The sequence below is a fragment of the Callithrix jacchus genome, chromosome 9 (assembly GCF_049354715.1).
Source record: "Callithrix jacchus isolate 240 chromosome 9, calJac240_pri, whole genome shotgun sequence".
NCBI lineage: Eukaryota > Metazoa > Chordata > Mammalia > Primates > Cebidae > Callithrix > Callithrix jacchus.
The window spans coordinates 31,254,224-31,273,700 of record NC_133510.1 but is presented as its reverse complement, the minus strand read 5'-3'; the positions used below and the strand labels follow the sequence as shown (position 1 = coordinate 31,273,700).

Here is a 19,477-nt window from a genome sequence, read left to right as displayed (position 1 = left end):
TCTCTCACCATATAGAAAATCATATCAAAATGGATTAAAGGCTTAAATCTAAGACTTCAGCCTATGATACTACTAAGAAGCAAGCATTGGAGAAACTCTTAAGAACACTGGTCTGCAGGCAACCAAAGCAAAAATTGACAAATGGGATCACATCAAGTTAAAAAGCTTCTGCACAGCAAAGGAAACAATCAATAAAATAAAAAGACAACCCACAGAATGGAAGAAAATGTTTACAAACCAACCATCTTACAAGGGATGAATGACCAAAATATATAAGGAGTTCAAACCACTCTATAGAAAAAAATTGAATAACCTGATGAAAAAAATCGGCAAAAGTTTTGAGTAGGCATTTCTCAAAAGAAGACATACAGATGGCAAACAGGCAGATAAAAAGGTGCTCGGCATCACTGATCATCAGAGAAATGCAAATCAGAACTGCAGTGAGATGTCTTCTCACCCCAGTTAAAATGGTTTCCATCCAAAAGACAGACAAGAACAGATAATGAAGATGGGAGAAAAGGGAACCCTCATACACTATAGGTGGGAATGTAAATTAGTACAACCACTATGGAGAACAGTTTAGAAGTTCTTTTAAAAACTAAAAATAGAGCTACCATATGATCAAGCAATCCCACTACTAGGTATATATCCAAAATAAAGGAAATCAGTGTTTGAAAGAGATATCTGCACTCCCATATTTGTCACAGCACTGTTCACAATAGCCAAGATTTGGAAGCAATTTAAGTGTTCATCAACAGATGAACAGATTTTTAAAAATGTGGTACATATACATAATCTAGTACTATTCAGCCATAAAAAGGAATGAGACACTGTATATAGAACTAAATAGTATTCAAGTTTTAAAAAGAAGGAAATCCAGCCTGGCATTATGGCTCACACTTGTAATTCCAACACTTTGGGAGGCCTAGGTGGGTGGATCACCTGAGGTTAGGAGTTCAAGACCAGCCTGGCCAACATGGCAAAACCCTGTCTCTATAAAAATACAGAATAACTAGCTGGGCATGGTGGTGTGTACCTGCAATTCCAGCTAGGCAGGAGGCTGAGGCAGGAGAATCACTTGAACCCAGGAGGTGGAAGGTGCAGTGAGCCGAAATGGTGCCATTGCACTCCAGCCTGGGCGACAGAGCGAGACTCTGCCTAAAATAAAAAAGGGGAAATTCTATCATTTGCAGCAACATGGATGAAGTTGGAGGACAATGTGTTAAGTGAAATAAGCTAGGCATAGTAATACAAATATAGCATGATCTCACAAGTGAAATCTAAACAAGTTGAACTCATAGAAAAATAATAAAATGGGTATCAGTAGCTGGGGGTGAAGGGACTGGGGAGACCCTGGTCAAAGGGCAAAAAGTTTCAGTTAGACAGGAGAAAGAAGTTTAATGAATCTATTGTATATCATAGTTTCTATAGTTAATAACAATATGTTGTATACTTGAAAATTTCCAAGACAGTAGGTTAAATACCACAAAAAATAAGTCTGAGAGATCATGCATATGTCAAATAGCTTGATTAAGCCATTCTATATTGTATACCTATATCAAAGTATGTTATATTCCATAAATATATATGATCTTTACTTATCAATCTAAAGCAGTTAAGTAAACAAAATAAATGTTCAATTTAAAAATAATTAGTATGAGCTATGTTTCTTAGCCAGACCCTTTTCTTTCTTTGAGAAGTTCTTTCTAAATACATGAAGAGGTTTTTCTGTTTGTTTGTTTTGGGAATAGATACTGACTAGTAATCTTCTAGGACTGTGTTGGTTAAATTTATCTAAGAGAAATTGCATTTAGATACTAGGTAGCATTTTAATATGCCTGGATAGGTTTTGAACGCATTATTCTTTCTTGTTAAATTTTGGGGAAAACGTTAGATATTGCCTTCCTTGACAATTATTTATACATTTGAAATCAAGTAGATGGATAGGATTTTCTTTCAATGCTGATTTTTGTTTTCTAATTCAGTGAGCGTTTTCCTGTGAATCATGTTTTTTCTTAAGCCGAGGTTTATTTTCCAGTTTGTATAGGTAATCCTTTTTAGTTGATCTTAATTATCGTAGATGTCAAGAGTTAAACATTTCTTTTCTATATCTGGTCTAGGAAGTGTTTTCAATGAACAGTCATTTTAGGATCCCAAGTATCCTAAATTTCTAAAGCTGTATTAGTTTTCCTTGCAGCCAGGGCAGCCTCCGCGGTGGTGCAAGCAGAACCAAAAGATGGAGGTTTCAGTGAGTAGGGGGCCGACATGAGCTTGAGCAGCCCCCTTTAAACTCCCCCTTTGATTCCGTGAGTACCCTCGTGCAGCTTAGCAAGAAGGCCCAGGAGTTTTGGATCCCCCAGCCCTGTGACAAGGCTTCCAGTCCAGTTCCTACCTCCCAGGATTTCAATTCAGTTCAGCGAAGTCACCACCCCGTCTGAGAAATGAGGACACCAAAGCTTAGAGCACAGTGAGGAGGCACCGTCTGCCGGGCACTGTCCCTTCCTCTCGCTCCTCTCGATCAGCATTGAAACCTGCTCCAGGTTCCCCTCTCTGGGGTCCAAGGCCCCTTGCAGACCTCTGCCTCAGCCGCAGGCCCCTCAATCACCGTCACTTCATCTCCCTGACTGTCCGCAGGCCTGGGCAGAATGGCCTTATTCATGGTCTGGCCTCCTGGTGCTGATGACGCCGCTGGCCTCCCTGGCCCCTCGCCTGGCCCCCATCCTGACCTCGGCAGCCTGGCTGGTGAATGACACACTCTATGTACACCTGCAGCCAGGCATGAGCCTGGAAGGCCCGGCTCAGCCCCAGTCCACCCCCATGTGGGCCACGTTTGAGGTTCTTGATTTCATCACACACCTCTATGCTGGCCCCGACATCCACAGGCATCTGGATGTCAGAATCCTACTGACCAATATCCGAACCAAGAGCAGCTTTCTCCCTCCCCTGCCTACCTCAGTCCAGAATCTCGCCCACCTGCCAGAAGTCATGTTGACAGACTTCCAGACCCTGGATGGAAGCCAGTACAACTCAGTCAAGCAGCAGGTAGTGTGTTATGCCACCAGCTGTTACAGCTGTTGTCCGCAACTGGCCTCAGTGCTGCTATACCCCGATTATGGGACAGGAGAAGTGCGTGTGGAGCCCCTGGATATCCCCTTATCCTCGACGATCAGGCCAGCTTCCCCCATGTCCAGGTCTCCAAAGCAGCCAGTGTGTGGCTACTACCGTGGCTCTGTGGGTGACACGTTTGACCACCTGCACAATGCCCACAAGGTGTTGCTCAGTGTGTACGTCCTGGCCCAGGAGCAGCTGGTGGTGGGAATAGCAGACCAAGATCTGTTGAAGAGCAAGTTGCTCCCTGAGCTGCTCCAACCTTATACAGGACACATGGAACATCTGAGTGAGTTCCTGATGGATGTCAAGCCCTCCTTGACTTTCCATGTTGTCCCCCTGCTGGACCCCTATGGGCCCACTGGCTTTGACCCCCTCCCTGGAGTTCCTGGTGGTCAGCAAGGAGACCTATCATGGGGGAATGGCCATCAACCGCTTCTGCCTGGAGAATGACCTGGAGGAGCTTGCCTTGTACCAGGTCCAGCTGCTGAAGGACCTAAGTCATATGGAGAATGACGAGGACAAAGTCAGCTCCTCCAGCTTCCATCAGCAAATTCTGGGAAACCTGCTTTGGCCTTCATATGAGAGGCCAGAGCTCCCCTAGTCTCTATGTGATCCGGCTGACTGGCATCAGTGGCTCTGGGAAGAGCTTAATAGCTCAGCGGCTGAAAGGCCTGGGGGCATTTATCATTGACAGTGACCACCTGGGTCATTGGGCCTTTGCCCAGGTAGCCCTGCCTACCAGCCTGTGGTGGAGGCATTTGGAAGAGATACTCTCCATAAAGATGGCATCATCAACAGGAAGGTCCTAGGCAGCCGGGTGTTTGGGAACAAGAAGCAGCTGAAGATTCTCATGGACATTATGTGGCCAATTATCACAGAGCTGGCCTGAGAGGAGATGGATCGGGCTATGACTGAGGGAAAGCGTGTGTGTGTGATTGATGCTGTTATGCTGCTTGAAGCCAGCTGGCAGAACCTGGTCCATGAAGTGTGGACTGTTGTCATCCCTGAGACTGCGGCTGTAAAACACATTATGGAGAGGGATGGCCTGAGTGAGGCTGAGGCTCAAAGCCGGCTGCAGAACCAGAAGAGCGGGAAGAGCTTGTGGAACAGAGCCACATGGTGCTCAGCCCCTTGTGGAAGCCACATATCACCCAGCGCCAGGTGGAGAAAGCCTGGGCCCTCCTGCAGAAGCACCTGGTGGACACAAGAGGCCTACCCAGCAAGCTGGTATTTGGCTAACACTGAGGATGTGATTCGTGGGGGAGCAGGCCTCTCCCCATTCTTGCCTATGAGTGTCTGTGATACCCACAACTGACTAGGGCTGGGGCAAGTACTGGAACCTGTAACCGAAATAAAGTGTATGTTCCCAGGTTAAAAAAAAAAATTCTTCATTGAAAATTTTTAAGAATTTAAGAATTTTAAGTCCATCAGAAATATGGTTTCACCTATAAATATCTAATCTCATTTTGCTTGGATAAGCATAGATCGAACCCAATCCATGTCCTCTCAACACAATGGTGTTAATTGCTAATTTTATTATTAGATATAACATGATCCTTTCTCTTGATTTTATTTGCTCATCCTTCAAGGCAATGGATAATTTTAGGGCCTCCTTGAGACTTTCTTTTATTCCTCATTACAGTTAGAAGTACATGATGGTCTTCTCTACCTAATTAAATTATAGCCCATTTTCTAATTATGTTATAAAGTGCTCTGGAGTAGATATATTTGTATCTTGTAATTTTGTGTCCATATATAGTTGTTCCTCAAAATATTAATGACAACAACTTTCTGTTAGTAAGGAAATGATCAAGTCTAACTCAAAAGCTATTACTAAAAAATATGTTTCTACAAAATGAAATGACTTGATATTAGGTAGCATTTTAATATGCCTGGATGAGTTTTGAATGCTCTTCTTCATCCATGAACATAATGGAAAATTAAAGTACTAAATACCTTTGCTTCAGATATTTGGGTAAACTCTTAACAAAGTTGCCAATTACTTTGGCCAGTTGCAGCCAAATTGTTTTAAATAAACTATCCAAATAATTTTCTTTAGTTTTCTTTTCACCTTTACCAAGAGAGACCCTGGGAGCAGAACACAAATTAAGCCCATATCTGAATTTACAAAGAAAATATCTGAAACTATATTTAAATCCAAGTTTGCAATGTTTTTTCTTTTTCTTTTTTGGAGATGGAGTTTCGCTCTGTTGACCAGGCTGGACACACTCTTAGCTCACTGCAACCTCCGCCTCCCAGGTTCAAGTGATTCACTTGCCTCAGCCTCCTGAACAGCTGGGATCACAGGCGCACACCATCATACCCACCTAATGTTTTGTGTTTTAGGGGGTTTCACTGTGTTGCCCAGGCTGGTCTTGAACTCCTAAGCTCAGTTGATTCACTCACTTCGACCTCCCAAAGTGCTGGGATTATAGGCATGAGCCACCGTGCCCAGCCTGCAATTTTCAAAGCAATCTTGTGTTAAAGAAAGAAATGTCTTCAACTGTGGTCATCTTCAGTCTTTATCCTATAAAACTTCCATGTGGTTTTGGAGTTTTGGGCCACTGGTTTGTTCCTGAAATTCTCTCCTTCTCCGGCTTCTTATTGGTTTCCTCTGGATTTCTTAATCTATCTCTGGCTACACCTTATTAGTCTCATTCAGTCTCAGAATACACCATAAAAAGCAGTAATCTTCAAAATTCTATTTTTGTTTTTCCCTGTATACACTTTTTACTTTTATTTATTTTTTACCTGAAAAACATCATTCATCACTGTGGCTTTTACTTTTGTTTCAAAGATTCAACATTCAGGCCCTGACCTTGTTTTGGTCTAGATTACTATCTCCAGCTGACTGTTGTTAATCCCTATATGGATGTCCTGCCAGTTCCTTAAACTCAACGATGAGTGCAAAACCAAATTCATATTTCATTTCTATTTTCTTTCCTATTTCTCAGTTCAGTTAATGGCTTCACAATTCTTTCATTCACGTAGTCTAGAAACTGTGGAAATATCTGTCATTCTTCTCCAATGTTTTACTACCTACTCACTACAATTTCAATGTTTCCTTTCAAATTTGTCTTCCTGCCTGCAGTATCCTTTCGACTGTAGAAATTTATCTATCTTTTAGGTCCAATTTAATCAGAACTCTCAGCCACCCTTCATTCATGAATAAAAATCAATCAGATATTCTCAGAAACATCTGTAGCATTTTTTTTTCACTGAGGTATGGTTATTTGTGTATACATTGGCATCCTTCAATTGATAGCAAGTTACTCAAAGGTGAGAACAGTCCCAGGTCTTTATATTTTAGCTCTATATCTTTATCATGGTGGTTGCTCATTCAGTATTTCCTGTATTCTCTGTTCCTTTGCCTACATGACAATAAAAGTTTCATATTCAAAGAGCAATCCTATTTTCCAGTCTTTTACATTACCTGAAGTAACATTTTATGTTAAGAGAATTTCCAAATTTTGATGAAATTATACTTTTTATATAGCTTTAAAGTTCTCCACTGAATTTACTAAACAAGGCTGATGATTTGCCTTTAAAATGCCAACAATCAATTATGAATTCAATCAAACTGATGAGTACATCCCCTGATCACAAGTGCTACATGCATTTTCCTTATTTTTGAGTGAAGTATGGTTGTTTTCCCAGTTTTTCCTGAATTAGTCTTAAATAAATCAGCATATTCACAAGTTTCCAAGAGAAACTAAATATATTTCTATAGTAATAAAGCATTGGGTGCTTTACAAAATTTTTTCCTTAGAATTTAAGAATGAAATATGTCTCATATGACTCCTAATACTAAATTTTTTATCTTCCATTGTGACATGACATTACCTCCTTTAAATATTTGTGTATAAGGAATTGTTTGTGTTCCTTCTGTTTATTTTATAGTTTTCTTTCATAACAGAAAAATATTTTATGTTTATAATATCTATCTTCCTAGCCATTATGTCATATGTCCCTTATCATGGAAAACATTGTCTCTTTTTGGGGTATTTTTGGGGAGTTACCAAAATTTATTTCTTGGTGGAAAGTCTCATGATGATATATCCTCTTCAAGAGATGTTTGAGATGCAACTCAAACATACTCTTGTTCTTAGCCTTGATTTATGTAAACATTTTGTTTTCATCCAAGTCACAAAATGTTATCAGAACCTTATTTTTAACTCAGTATATAAATTCATCCTATTTAGAAATCAAACGTGCTTTTGTCCTGTTCACAACATTTGACAACATCCTACTTTTTCATTTATTTTTTTTTAAGAGTACTTTTAACAACAGATAAAAGATGCAACTTGATACAGTTAGTTAAGAAAATTCTACTTTGCATTTTTAAAAGTCCAGACAATGTCTGGAGTCTTGTAGGTATCATTTTATTATCCTTAAATAAATAGTAATGGATATAGTTCTTCCTGGCATTGTCTGTATCAATGGGCATTAATCTGTTGCCATATCTTTATTATGACCTTTGTTACCAATTTTGCGGTAATAATTTATACCTGCAGTAATGATTAGTAGAGAATATTTTGTGCATTTCTGATATGATTTGGCTGTGTCTCCACCCAAGTGTCCACTTGAATTGTAGCTTCTAGAATTCCCAGGTGTTGTAGGAGGGATTGAAGGCGAGGTCATTGAATGGGGGCCTGTCTTTCCCGTGCTACCCTCATCAGAGTAAGTAAGTCTCAGGAGGTCTGATGGGTTTATCAGGGGTTTGTGCTTTTGCTGCTTTCTCATTTTTTTTTCTCTTGCTACCACCATGTAAGAAGTGCCTTTTGCCTCCCACCAGGATTCGGAGACCTCCCTAGCCCTGTGGAACTGTAAGTCCAATTAAACTTCTTTTTTTTTTCTCCATCTCAGGTATGTCAGTGTCAGATTAATATACAGTAAATTGGTACCAATAGAGTGAGACGTTGCTGAAAAGATACCCAAAAATGTGAAAGTGACTTTGGAAGTGGGGAACAGGCAGAGATTGGAACAGTTCGGAGACCTCAGAAGAAGACAGGAAAATATGGGAAAGTTTGGAACCTCTTAGAGACTTATTGAATGGCTTTGCCCAAATTCTCATAGCAATATGGACAATAAGGTCCAGGTGGAGGAGAGGAACTTGTTGGGAACTGGAATAGAGGTGACTCTTGTTATGTTTTTAGCAAAGAGACTGCTGGCATTTTACCCCCACCCTAGAGATCTGTGGAACTTTCTACCTGAGAAAGATGATTTAAGGTATCTAAGGAAGAAATTTCTAAGCAGCAAAGCATTCAAAAGGTGACTTGTTACTGTTAAAGACATTCAGTTTCATAAGGGAAGTGGAGCATAAATGTTTGGAATATTTGCAGCCTGACTATGTGATAGAAAAGAAAAACCCATTTTCTGGGGAGAAATTTAAGCCAGCTGCAGAAATTTGCCTAAATAGCAAGGAGCCTAATATGAATCCCCAAGTCCATGGGGAAAATATTTCCAGGCCATGTCACAGTAGTACCCCCATCACAGTCCTGGAAGCCCAGGGGGAAAAATGGTTTTGTAGGGTGGGCCCAGGGTCATTGTACTGTGTGCAGCCTAGAGACTTGGTGCCCTGTGTCCCAGCTGCTCCAGCCATGGCTGAAAGGGGCCAATGTACAGTTCGGGCTGTGGCTTAAGAGGGTGGAAGCCTCAAACCTTGGCAGCTTCCACATGGTGTTGAGCCTGTGGATGCACAAAAGAACTGAGGTTTGGGAACCTCTGCCTAGATTTCAGAACATGTATGGAAATGCCTAGGCAAAAGTTTGCTGCAGGGATGAGGCCCTCATGGAGAACCTCTGCTAGGGAGGTGCAGAAGGGAAATATGGGGTCAGAGCCCCCACACAGGGTTGGAGCACTGCTTTGTGGAGCTGTGAGAAGAGGGTCACTGATCTCCAGACCCCAGAATGGTAGATCCATCAACAGCTTGCACTGTGCACCTGGAAAAGCCACAGACACACAATGCCGGCAATGAAAACAGCCAGGAGGGAGTCTGTCCCCTGCAAAGACACAGGGGCAGAGCTGCCCAAGACCACTGGAACCCATGTCTTGCATCAGCATGACCTGAGTGTGAGGCCTAGAGTGAAAGGAGATCATTTTGGAGCTTTAAAATTTGACTGCCCCACTGGATTTCGGACACGCATGGGCTCTGTAACCCCTTTGTTTTGGCCAATTTCTCCCATATAGAATGGCTGTATTTACTCAATACTGGTACCCCTGTTGTATCTAGGAAGTAACTAGCTTGCTTGATTTTACAGGCTCATGGACAGAAGGGACTTGTCTTGTCTCAGATGAGACCTTGGACTGTGGACTTTTGGGTTAATGCTGAAATGAATTAAGACATTGGGAGACTGTTGGGAAGGCATGATTGGTTTTTAAATGTGAGGACGTGAGATTTGGAGGAGACAGGGTGGAATGATATAGTTTGGCTATGTCCCCACTCAAATCTCAATTTGAATTGTATCTCCCAGAATTCCTATGTGTTATGGGAGAGAACCGGGGGAGGTAATTGAATCATGGGGGTCAGTCTTTCCTGTGCTACTCTTGTGATAGGAGTATTTGATGGGTTTATCAGAGGTTTCCACTTTTATGTCTTTCTAATTTTTCTCTTGCTGCTGCCATATAAGAATTGCCTTTCCACCAGGTACAGTGGCTCAGTCCTGTAATCCCAAAACTTTGGGAGGCCAAGGCGGGTGGATTATGAGTCAAGAGATTGAGACCATCCTGGCCAACATGATGAAACCCTGTCTCTACTAAAAATACAGAAATTACCTGGGTGTGGTGGTACAAGCCTATAATCCCAACTACTCAGGAGGCTGAGGCAGAAGAATCACTTGAACCCGGGAGTTGGAGGTTGCAGTGAGCCAAGATCATCCCACTGCACTTTAGACTGGCAACAGAGTGAGACTTGGTCTCAAGGAAAAAAAAATGCTTTTCACCTCTCTCCATGATTCTGAGGCCTCCCAGCCATGTGGAATTATAAATCCAATTAAACCTCTTTCTTTTTCTTGCCAGTCTCAAGTATGTCTTTATCAGCAGTGTGAAAACAGACTAATACAATTTCCCTCTGTTGAACTGGTGAATTATTTACTATGTACAAGGTAATTCACTGGCAAGAAAAATTGGGCTGGTGAGTTTACTAAGAGACACACAGGATTAACATGCCCATTAGATCCATCCAACCTAATTTTGCAATGCACAAGCCTCTTTGCTTTGTAAAGAGGAAAGTACCATTATTTGCGGTAGCATCTGAGCTTGGTGGATATCAAAGGATGCACATTTTTCACCTGAGGTTAAATAGATGAATTTATTAATTCAACTAGTTATTAAGCAGCAGCAATGTACCAGTCATTGGTAATCAATAATAAATGGCATAGTCCATCTCTGAAAGGCTTTGCAATCTGCTAGGTCTTCTTTTTCCTATTTTTTATTCTATACCCTAAAACTGTGAAACACAAAGAAACTAAAATGGTTCTTCTTAAGCAAGATTAACTATGTTCTATACTGATAAGCTACTTTTAAGTGCCTCTCAGTAAACTAACATCCTTGAGACATAAGGAGAGGAATTCAATCCACTGCAACAATACAGTTGTTTCAGTCTTCACTTTTCATATGGAGATTGCCAATGTGCAGGGTCCAACATAGTTGCAATGGCTGGGTACTGCGGAACTCCAGGGGACATTGTTTACATAGATTAGGATGCTGGGACACTGTTCACATATATTACAATCTGAGTGGCCAGATGCTCCAACCCAGAGGTACCTTTTTCAGCCACCTCTTTTATATTCTGTCAAGAGCAAGCATTACCAAGTTGTTACTTCATTTTATTTTGTTTAGCACTTTTGAGGTGCTGCTGTGCTCAGAGTTCTTTTCTTATTGAAGTAATAGAGACCTACAAAGATAAATAACACATAAATGTTTACTTTAATGGATAACATTAGAGTCTAGTAATTTTCTTTACAGACTCCAGATCTCAATGGAGTCACAAACAAGAGAAGTTAATAACTGCATCTCCATTCCCAAGGATGCTATCTTAACGAATGTGTTCAGGTTGGCCAAAAACCAGCAGAAGCATTTACTTACTGAAAGCCATATGGAAAAGCTGTGCTCTTTCACTAGGTCACTTGGCAAACATTACCTTTTCGCTCCCCTGATGTTTCCTGATCTCAAGAGTAGGAAACCAGAAGGGAACCAAATCACTTCCTTACCCACTTCCTAAAGAGCAACGTTGACTTCATCAGCTGGGCTTTAGGGTTCAGTAAACCCACATATTTCAGGATAAACTGGCTTGAGTACATGAGTGGTGATTGCTTTTCTTACAGAGTTGCAGTGGCAACGTTGATAATTAAAACAAGCAAAAAGTGTTGGCATTCTTTCATGGCCATCTGTGACTTCAGTGTGCTGGGACTTAGTGTTCACAGGCAACTGAACGTTTGAATTGGTTCTTGGTTTTGCAGTGAAAATAAAGGGAAGCACATTTTTGCTTCGCCTGTTCTTTTTTTTTTTCCGTGAACAACATGGTTAGAAATTATGACATTTAATTGTTTTAAATTCAATTGTCATGCAACATTTTGTTTCATGTATTTAGCTTTTTGATATGTGAGACCATATCGTAATTTAATTATAAAATTAAGTTTGCTATCCCACTTCATGTATTCTTTTACTGTAGTGTTAACTTTAAACCTTTCCATTTTAATAGATTCACAGATCTTTATTTTTCTGTAAGAAACTGATACAGCATTTGACTTTTTTGGTTGCATTCCAAAATTTTAACATGAGTATTATAAAAAGAAATAAAAGTGATTTTTATTTCCTTTAAGATTTTATAATTGTGCAGCATGAACATAAGGAATATATGACTAGAATCAAAGATTATAAACATTTAGAACATGAATAATAGTTAATGTATTTAAACACATAAAAGCACATTTATTATGTTGAATCACATGAAGTTTCTATTTTTGATAGGAAAAAAGTTATCAAATTTTGGCAATCAGCTTATATTAGGTAATTCTGCACATTTTTTGCCTCCAGTTTAATGAAAATTAAATGCATGATAGTTAACCATAAATGAGTCAGCCCTTGGTGGATTATCTAAACCTAATGCCAGTTCCTCTCTCTTTTGATTTAAATACTGCTTTCAGGCTGACTACTCAAGAAGTCTATCTTGAGTGGTAATGAATGAAAGAAAACAATATCCATAAATTTAGATACCTAAAGTTCCATATTTTTAAAAACCCAGGAGTTAGAATAAAGGAGCAGTTAAGACCTTTTTAAAACCTTGTTTTAGGAGATTATCTGGATTTATTTACATGTGCTACTATATCTCTAATCCCATGTATAATAGACAAGTGGGCTCTAAAATGTGTATTTCTAACAAATAATATCAAGATGATATTATATTTTTGAGAATTTCTGCAGATTTTTAGCTGAACGGAAATGAGTGGGCTACTACAATGCAAATCCTTAGTGTCAGTAGATATAAATTCTTATCAGTTCTGTCACCGGCAGCCTCTGTGACACAAGCAGGTGCCCTAACCTCTATGGAAGCATTTTATTTGTTCACTTTACTGACATCTTAGTGCACATATGCATTCCCACTTCTTTAGCAACAACTCTATGGTTCTCAGGAGCCCACCCCAGAGGTTAGGAACCATTGGATTATAAAAGCTCTGTTATCCCTTCTTAGCCTCACATTCTAATTTCTATTAACCTAAGAGGTATTAGCAACAAATGAGGAAAAGGAAATAGACTAACTGGAAATTTGGAATCGTGATAATGAAGATTCCAACCACTGAAGCTGATAATTATGTATGAGTTCTTTCCATTTGACTAGTTGCCAGAAACCAGAGAGAGCGGAATTAATGAACCAGTGTGTCGTGCTGGCAGTGGCTGTAGCCTGAAAGGAAAATAATCCAGATAATTGTTTAATTGGATACTACTTAAAAACAGGAGTTGAAACCCCCACAAGAAGTATGATCTGGAGTAAACATCTTTCCACCATATTGGTTAAATAAAAACCCAAGCATGGTGCACTGATGGCCAGCATCCATGAGGTTCCATTTTCACTGCCATGAAATTTTCTTTTAACTGTCCCCTGCAGGTCCTTGACAATCTCTGTCAGCTTTACTTTTCAATGTTAAGTACTTCTGGATGATAATTTTATAATAGCACACTTTTATGAAAAATAACGAATGAATGAAATACTAGCTACAAACATAATAACAGGAGGATAATATTCAAGTGCTTCCTAAGCAGTGCTTATGATAAAAACTATCATGAGTCAGCCAGGGTTTGAAGCATCTTATATCATTTCTATCATACATGTTATGTAATTTATAAAGTATGTGTTATAAGTTTGATTTAGTTATTGAAACTTTCTGTGATTTAGTTTTAGCACTTGTAAATTGGGTGGGATGGTATTGGGCTGTAGTAAACATTACATGAGTTAATTTGTGGTTAATTTGTATAATGACCTTATACCAGTGCTTGGCTTAAGTGCTGTATTTCTGAAACAGTAATCTGCTATTATTACTATTTCCTTCATGGCAGTTTTACAGAAAAGTGGCTGTTTTCAATATAACCTAACTAACGGAGCCCTGGCTCTTTTAAACGAATGGTTTTGACTGAATTATCATAGCATGGTAAAGTCTACCAATTTTATAAGCAGTGGCTCAGAAAAACAAATGGCATGCAATACATTTACTTCTGCAGTTATATCTATATAACACACTGAGCATAATGTTGGAGAGTGGTCTGACCAATTAAAGTATTTTGGTCTCTCTCTTCTTTTTTCCATTCTCTTGAGATTTTAGTTTTAGGTCTTTTTCTCTGAGCTGAATGCATTCATATTTAATGATTGCCATTTTTATTCTTTTTGGAGAATTAAATATTAAATACCAGGCAGAACACCTCCTTTAATTTCTCTTTGGAGTAATAAGAGGTTACCAGTAACCGTTTCCTGAGATCTGTAGCAATACCTTGTGTCAAAATGGAAGTACATTATAAAGCCAGAAAACCACTTATCAAGAGCTCGTAAAAAGAGTATTTTATATTGTATAAATGCATCAAATAATGCAAACATCTGAGATGTGAATTGGTGCTGATTTGGCTTCAGGAATCTCTCACACAAAATGTTATGATAAATTCTAATTACCAAAGTACTTATCAAATTATAATAAAAAGTTGTAATTACTTTATTCACAATGAGATTATTAGCATGAACAAGAATTACTCCCTTTTTCAGCTTTATTGAGGTATAATTAACAAAATTGTATATATTTAAAGTACACAACATGATTTGATATGCATATGCATATATCAACACAATCAAATTAATGAACACATTCATCATACATAGTTACCATGGTGTGTGTATGTATATGTCTATGTATGATGAAGACAATGCCTACCTTCCTAGTGAATTTCAAGTAAAACTACAGTATTACTAATTATAGCTACCATGCTGTACATTAGATCCTCAGAACCTATTCATCTTATAAATCAAAGTTTGCACACTTCAAACAACATCTCCCAGTTTTCCCCACTCTTTACCCCTGATAACTATCCTTCTACTCTTTGTTTCTGTAAAGTTCTACTTTTTCAGATATCACATATAAGTGATACCATACAGTATGGGTCTTTGTAGATCTGGCTTATTTCATTTAGCATAATGTTCTTCAAGTGCATCCATGTTGCAAATGGAAGGAATTAATCTCTTTTAAGTCTGAATACTATCCGTGTGTGTGTGTGTGTGTGTGTGTGTGTGTGTATAACATTTTCTTTATTCATTCATCCATTAAAAGGCACTTAAGTTGGTTTTACATCTTGGCTACTGCAAGTAATACTGCAATGAACAAGAAAGTGAAGCTATCTCATCAAGATGCTGACTTAATTGCCTTTAGATATATATCCAGAAGTGAAATTGTTGGATTGTATAGTAGTCCTATTTTTAAATTTTTTGTATAACCTCCTTACTGTTTGCCATACTTGCTGAATCAATTTACATTCCCATTCCCATAACAGTATAAAAAGGATCCCTTTTCCTTTTTCTCTTTTTTCCACCTTTCCTTCTGCCCTTCCTTCTGCCCTTCCTTCTTTCCTTCTTTTCTTTTTTTTCAAGAGAGTCTCACACCGTCGCCCAGGCTGGAGCGAAATGACACAATCTCAGCTCACTGCAACCACTGCCTTCTGGATCAAGTAATTCTTCTGCCTCAGCCTCCCAAGTAGTTGGGATTACAGGCACCTGTACAGATTGGGTTTCATTTTTGTTGGCCAGGTTGGTCTCAAACTCCTGACCTCATGATCTGCTTGCCTTGGCCCACCAGAGTGCTGGGATTACAGGCATGAGCCACCACATCCAGTCTAGGGAACCCTTTCCTTAACACCATCACCAACCCTGGTTAGAGCTTATCTTTTTTGATAATAGATATTCTAACAGTGATATGTCATTGTGGTTGTAATTTGCATTTCCCTGATAATTAGTGAGGTAAAGCACCTTTTTATACACTTGTTGTGTATTTGTATGTTTTCTTGGGAAGAATGTCTATTCACATCCCTTGTGTATTTTCTAACCAGGTGATTTCATTTTTGCTATTAAGTTGTATGAGTTCCTTATATATTTTTAATATTAACCCCTTGTCATATAGAAGGTTTGCAAAACCATCTCCCATTTCATAACTTGCCTTTTTATGTTGTTGATTGTTTCTTTTGCTGTAGATAAGTTTCTTAGTTTGATGTTATGTCATTTGCTTATTTTTTATTTTTTTGCCTCTGCTTTTGGTGTCATATCCAAAAAATCATTGCCAATACCAATGTCAAGGAGTTTTTCCCCTGTTTTCTTATAAGAGTTTTATTGTTTCAGGCTTTACATTTAAGTCTTTAATCTATTTTGTGTTAATATTTGTGTATGATATAGGAGTCTAATTTCTTTCTTTTGTATGTGGTTATTCATTTATTACAATGCCATTCTTTTCCTATTTTGTATTCTTAGTGCTTTTGTCAAAGATTAGTTGACTATCTATGTATGGGTTTATTTCTAGCTCTCTAATCTATTGGTTTGTGTATCTCATTTTTATGCCAGTAGCATACTGCTTTGATTACTATAGCTTTGTAACATAATTTGAAATCAGAAGGTGTGTTGTCTCCAGTTTTGTTCTTTTTTTATTTTTTAAAGACAGGATTTCTGTCTGTCAGCTGGGCTGCAGTGCAATGGCATAGTCATAGCTCATTGCAAACTCAACCTCCTGGACTCAAGCAATCCTCCCACCTCAATTTCTGGAGATTCTGGGGCTATAAGCATGCACCATCATAACCCAGCTAGTTTTTAATTTTTCTTTTTTTATAAAAACGAGGTTTCCCTATGTTACCCAGGGTGGTCTGGAACTTCCAGCCTCAAGAGATCCTCCTACCTTGGTCTCCCAAAGCACTGATATTATGGCATGAGCTACTGTGCCTGGCTCTGCTCTACATTCTCAAGATTTCTTTGGCTATTCACCATCTTCTGTAGTTTTATATTAATTTTAGAATTGTTTTTCTGATTGATTTGAATAAATGCCATTGGAATTTTTAGAGGGATTACATTGAATCTGTAGATTTATTTGAATAGTATGGACTTTTTTTTTTTTAGAATAGTATGGACATTTTAACAGTATTAATTATTCCCATCTCTGAAGATAGGAGTCATTCCATTTATTTGTCTCTTCTTCAGTTTCTTTCAGCAACATCTTACAATTTTCAGTGTACAGATACTACAACTCTGGTTAAATTTATTTCCAAGAATTTTATTCTTTATTACTCTTTTGTAAATCGGATTGTTTTGATTCTTTTTTAGATGGTTTATTATTAGTGTATAGAAACACAACTAACATTTGTATGTTGATTTTTTTTTTTTTTGGTGGAATCTTTAGAATTTTCTGTATGTAAGATCATGTTATCTGCAATCAGAAACAGTTTAACTTTTTCCTTTCTTATTTGGGTATCTTTTCTTTCCTTTTCTTGCCTAATTGCTCTGGCTATACTTTCAGTACCATGTCAAATAGAAATGATGGGAGTGGGCATCTTTTCTTGTTCCTGATCTTAGAGTAAAAGTTTTCAGCTTTTCACTGTTAAGTATGATGTTGTTTGGGAGGTTGTTATATAGCCTTAATTCTGTTGAGGTACATTTCTTCCATACCTAATTAGTTGAGAGTTTTTATAATGGAAGAATATTGAGTTTTATCAAATACTTTCTCTGAATTTGAGATGATCATATAATTAGTATCCTTTATTCTATTAACATGATGCATCACATTTACTGATTTGTGTAAGCTGACATATCCTTGCTTCTCAAGGATAAATGTCACTGGATCATGGTATTCTTTTAAAGTGCTGTTAATTTGGCTTGATTGTATTTATGTTCATTAGGAATATTGACCTATGATTTTTCTTTTTTTATAGTATCCATATCTGACTTCAGTATCAGAATAATGCTAGCTTCATCAAATGAGTTCAGAGATATCCTCTCCTTCTGAATTTTTCGAAGAATTTGAGAAGGATTAATATTAATTCCTCTTTAAACCTCTGATATAATTCACTTGTGAAGCTATCGGGTTTTGGGATTTTATTTAGAGGTTTTTGGTTACTGATGCAGTCACTTATTCATGATCGGTCTGTTCAGGTTTTCTACTTCATTATTCAGTCTTGGTAACTTGTATGTTTCTAGGAATTTATCCATTTATTCCAGGTTTTCCATTTTGTTGGAATATTCTTATTCCGAGTAGTCTCTTATGACCCTTTGTATTTCTTGGGTATCAATTTTAATGTCTTTCCTTTTACTTAAAATTTTACTTGAGTCTCTTCTTTTCTTCTTGGTTGGTCTGGCTAAAGGTTTATCAGTTTTGTTTATCTTTGCAAAACACCAAGTTTTAGCTTTGTTGGTATTTCATTTTTTTTTATTCTCTATTTGATTTCTTTCTGCTCTGATCTTTGTTACATCCTATCTTCTAACTTTGGCCCTAGTTTGTTCTTCTTTTACTAGTTCCTTGAAACATAAAATTTAGTATTTTATTAGGGATCTTTCTTTATTCTTAATACAGGCAATTATTATTAAAAACTTCCCTCTTAGAACTGTATTTGCTGTATTCTATCAATTTTGGTATGTTCTGTTTTTATTTTTTGTTGTCTCAAGATACTTTCTGATTTTCCTTTTGATTTCTTCTTTGACTCATTGGTTGTTCAGGTAGCACGTTGTTTAGTTTTCATATGCTTGTACATTTTACAAAATTCTTCCTGTTTTTGATTTCTAGTTTCATACCATTGTGGTCCGAAAAGATACTTGAAATTATTTTAATCTTAAAAAATGTTTAAGTACTGTTTTGTGGCTTAACATATAATCTATGCTGAAGAATGTTTCATGTGTGCTGGAGAAGAAGGTTCATTTTGCTTCTTCAGATGGAATGTTTTGAATATATTTGTTATTCATTTGGTGGATGGTGTTATTCAAGTCCAGTGTTTAGTTGTCAGTTTTGATCTGTATGATCTATTCATCGTTGCAAATAGAAATTGAAGTCCCCTATTACTGTATTGCTGTCTCTTTTCTCCCTTCTGTTAGTAGTTGCTTGGTATGTTTAGATGCTCTGGTACTGGATACAGACATGTTTAAAATTGTTACATTCTCTTGATATATTGACCCTTTGTTATTATATAATGACCTTCTTTGTTTCTTGTGATAGATTTTGACGAAAAGTCCATTTTGTCTAATATAAATATATCCAACCCTGCTGTCTTTTGGTTACCATTTGATTAGAATATCTTTTTCCATTCCTGCATTTAAAGCTATATATGTCCTTAAGACTGAAGTGATTCTTATAGGGAGCATATAATTGGCTCTTGTTTTTGCTTTTTTAATCTATTCAGCCACTCTGCATTTTTAGATTAAAGAATATAATCCATGTACATTTAAAGTAATCATTGATAGGTAAAGATTTATGACTTCCACTTTTTAAAATGTTTTGCTATTCTTTTCCTTTCTTTTTCTCCTGCTGTCTCCCTTTGTATTTTGATGATTTTCTATAATCTTATATTTTAATTCCTTTCTTCTTGTCTTTTGTATATCTACCAAAGGTTTTTTCTTTGTGGTTAGCATGAAGCTTGCATAAAAGATCTTACAACATTCCATTTTAAGTTGATAAGAACTTGACTTCAGTTACATACAAATACTCTACACTTTTACTCTCCAATCAACATTTTATGCTATTGATGTTACATTGTGCATCTTTTTATATTGTATATCTTTAACAAATTAGTGTATCTATAGTTATTTCTAATACTTTTGTTTTTTAACTTCTCTAAGTTATAAGTGGTTTATATACAACTATTACAATAT

General features: G+C 37.6%; 1 protein-coding gene and 1 pseudogene across 5 annotated transcripts in view; both read left to right on the top strand.

The window, feature by feature from the left end:
• TMEM117 (transmembrane protein 117) overlaps positions 1-19,477 on the top strand; it is a 535,819-nt gene that overhangs the window by 421,813 nt on the left and 94,529 nt on the right. The gene's annotated exons all lie outside the window — the stretch shown is intronic.
• LOC103795195 (bifunctional coenzyme A synthase-like) lies at positions 1,729-6,909 on the top strand (annotated as a pseudogene).